The 3523-nt window shown below is 31.7% G+C and overlaps 1 long non-coding RNA gene across 1 annotated transcript; it reads left to right on the top strand.

Annotated features, from left to right (window-relative positions):
- The first annotated feature begins 284 nt into the window (after positions 1-284).
- LOC137677462 (uncharacterized) lies at positions 285-2545 on the top strand. Its single transcript, XR_011050280.1, has 3 exons — positions 285-373; positions 1821-1867; positions 2340-2545. It is a non-coding gene; the product is annotated as an uncharacterized lncRNA (long non-coding RNA).
- The last annotated feature ends 978 nt before the right edge of the window (positions 2546-3523 follow it).

Here is a 3523-nt window from a genome sequence, read left to right as displayed (position 1 = left end):
CTCTTCTTCTTTTTTGATTTCTATAATCTTCAGACATGAATTATAACATGTTTGTTTAATATTTTAAGTACTTAAAATTGTAATTAGATTAAAACTTTGGAACTTATCTGTTCGTGTTGATGTTACTTTCTAGTATGTTAAAGCAACATCAAAGATCCATTATCTTTTACTTGTTTGCTTCTTATGGTTAGCTGAGAAGTGATCATCTATGACAGACATGGACTGGAATGACTTCTTGCAACGAATATGTTCCCTGCTTGACTCTACTGAGAAGAATACAGGAGCAGCACGTTCTAAACTGAACTTATTGGACTATCTGTGTACTGTGGCTGTCCACAAGGAAGTTGCAAGCAGGCTAATTAGCTCTCAGCTGGTAAATAATAAATCTTTGAAGAAATCAGCATGGTTTACATACTTGCCATTGTAACAAAAATGAGGTCTTTTAGTTATATTTCAAGAAATCATTGCTGTACGGACAAAAATAATATGGCAAATTAAGTACACGATAACGAAAAAATTACTAAATTCCACGTCAGAGATTTTTAAAAGAGCTGAGGGAAACTAATTCTTTCTCTTAGATTTCAGATATGTTTACATATAGATTTGTTGTATTAATAAAAGATTGGGGTAAAACCTAATCTTGATGGAGAGTGTGAAATAACGTATGATGAAATGTTAGTCTTCGTAAATCATTAAGTGACCTAGAAGACTGAAAAAAGTCCATGTTTGAATTGTTAAATCAATTTATTTGGCCCTACGTCTTGAAGAACTAGCAAGAAAATCTTTCTAAAGAACATACAGTAAAACTTTCATTAAACTCCACTTCAGAGTGAGCATGCTCTCTCAGGAGTCTCATTTCAGTATATACCTAAATGGTGGTTTCACCTTTCAAGAACTGTTTTCTACCAGACAAACAATTTTGCTCGTATCCTCTGTAGTGGTTTAACATGTTTCTCAGTATTGCACGTGCAGAAGAGAAATACTTATTTTTCCCATTATATAAAAGCGTCACAGAGGCTATTCTGAGGTGTGCGCTTTTCAGTTTATTTAATAAAAAGTAAACCGCTGCCTTCTCCTGCGTTTCTACTAATGCACCTAAGTCATATTCTGACACATGTCATCACTGGAGAGAGAGATATTAAGGGGCGAAATTGCACTGCCAGAAAAATTCAATGAGGAACATTCAGGTTGGAAGCAATGGTAGGTTTTATGCCATAGAATTCTTGTGAAAACAGGAAACAGAATTGCTGGGAGGTGTATTCCATTATCATTGGAGAATTTCTTTGGGGACAATAATCCAATAACTGAATTGCCAATTAATAGAACCTTTTAGAAGTGAGTTAGTAATTATGCAGTTTGGTTCTTAAGTGGCTGATTATGTGTGCTAGCAGTCCATTCATTATTCTAGTATTTGCCAACTATTTTTGTCCATTCTCACAAAATACATTTCATTTATTAAGTACTTGTTGGGTAATACTATATGATGATCTCTGTGTTTGTAGATGAAAGTATCAGGTTTTTTTTCTCTCTATAGTGTTATTCATAAAAAAAAATGTTTTTTTTTTAACACACAGGTATATGTTTAGGAGTTTAGTTTAAAGCAAGAATATAGAAAGAAATTGTATTTTAACTCAGCCTTTTCTTTTTTTTAACCAATGTTCGGACAATATCTACAGTATTTGTCTACGATAATACTTTTTGCAAATGTTATCCAGATAAGTTTTTATGAAATTACTGATATTTTGATTTTTTTGTTTATCATTGCAACATATCAGGTCACTGAAAATCACTAATGTTTATTTATCTTCTTTCAACTATAGTTTCCTATATTGATTCAGCAGCTGCGTGCAGCCGCCAATTGGGATATGTAAGTAACAATTATTTAAAATTAATTTTTTCAAATATGAAATTATTACTGAATTTTATTAAAGATATTCTTTAACAGTGTATTTGAGGAGTGTTTTAGCCTGTCAGACTGCTGTGATACCTGACTGGCAGTATGATGGTGTATATAACATTGAATTTTTTCATCCTTGAATTCATATATTGCTATTTCACAGGACCAAAGATTATAGAAAATCTCTAAAATTTTCTCTAGAAGTTATATAATTTAGTGTATCAAATAGTGTTACTTAAAAATCACTGATTAAACCAAGCCATACCATAATAGTAGTAAAATAACTGTAATAGTACCTTTTTAAATGCCTATCAGAAATATTTCAAGGTGATAGTGCCCTCTGCTGTTTGTTTCATAAATGTTGATTATTTTAGTCAAGTTTTTCTTTAATGAAACATTTAAAACTGATTTTCTGATACACATTTCATATCTGTTTTGTCAGCTATACTGAAAAGTTTAACATGATCTATAAGGGTTTTCCGTGTTCTAAGAAAACTGAACGTGCGCATGACTCGTGAGTAAGACTGTAACAAACTAAAGAATCTTCATTCTTCAGTGCTAAAGGAAAGAAATGTTTTCATGCATGAATTTATTGCTAAATTGAGCTGAAATACTGAAATAATTTGATGATACAAAGAAAATAGAAATAAGAAGAAAATCTGAGCTGTAAATAGCACATCAACTATTTCTGCCCTTAGCAATCTGTGTAAAATATGAACAAGACATCATTGTTTTTGTTATATTTTGAAGTAGTTTTTCTGCACTTACAAAAAATTTATTTGATATGAAGACGGGCCAAAGTTGCTCGAGTGATTGGTTTACTGGCGTTACACACATCTGAACTTGGAGAAAATGTACCTGTTTCTGAGGTAACTTTCCTTTTTTTTTTTTGTTAACGCTTTTACTATTTGTGTCAGAAATTTTCACAGCTTTTTTTTTTTTTTGAACCCTGCTTTAGTTTTTCTCGTTTGTGTAAATGGGAATATAATTAATTCAATTAATTAAATGTATAAACTTCTGAGTTTATTCTACGTAGTTTTGGTTCTGATCTTTACTAACCTGTGGCAGAACTACCCCCCAGTGATAAAACTCTAGCCTTTTTCTCTTCTTTTCAGAAAATTAAGTAGTCACTGTCATACTTCTTGCGCGTGTTTGTGTAACAAGAAGAAAGTGTTGACGTATTTGGTTATCCTGAAATGTAATTATTATAACTAGTATAAAAAAAAGTATCATTTATTCTTAGAAATACTTTTTTCCAAAAAGTAATTGAGATGGGACTTGTTTGAGATTCCTCACAGTTCTTGAAGTATGTATGTAATGAAGGCAAGTAATTTTCTTTGGAGAAGAAAACTTTTTTAATCCTTTTTAAATTTTTCATGCTCAGTAGTTGACTTAAAGCAGAGACTGATTAGACAAAGTGATCTCACTGCCCTTTTTTGCATGTGACATGCACACAAATTGTGTAAACTTGACAGAATCTGCTATTTAATATCTGTTTAAAGGGTGAATGTGACATTATTTCTACTTCATGAGGTGAAATCAGGATTCGAATGTAATGGGTGTTTGAACATGAAAATTAACTGCTGAACACATGTAGCAAATATGTCTCCATCCTGTGCAAATCTC

This window comes from Nyctibius grandis, unplaced genomic scaffold (genome assembly GCF_013368605.1).
Source record: "Nyctibius grandis isolate bNycGra1 unplaced genomic scaffold, bNycGra1.pri scaffold_68_arrow_ctg1_2, whole genome shotgun sequence".
In the NCBI taxonomy this organism is placed as follows: domain Eukaryota; kingdom Metazoa; phylum Chordata; class Aves; order Nyctibiiformes; family Nyctibiidae; genus Nyctibius; species Nyctibius grandis.
This window is presented reverse-complemented; position numbering and strand designations above follow the sequence as displayed.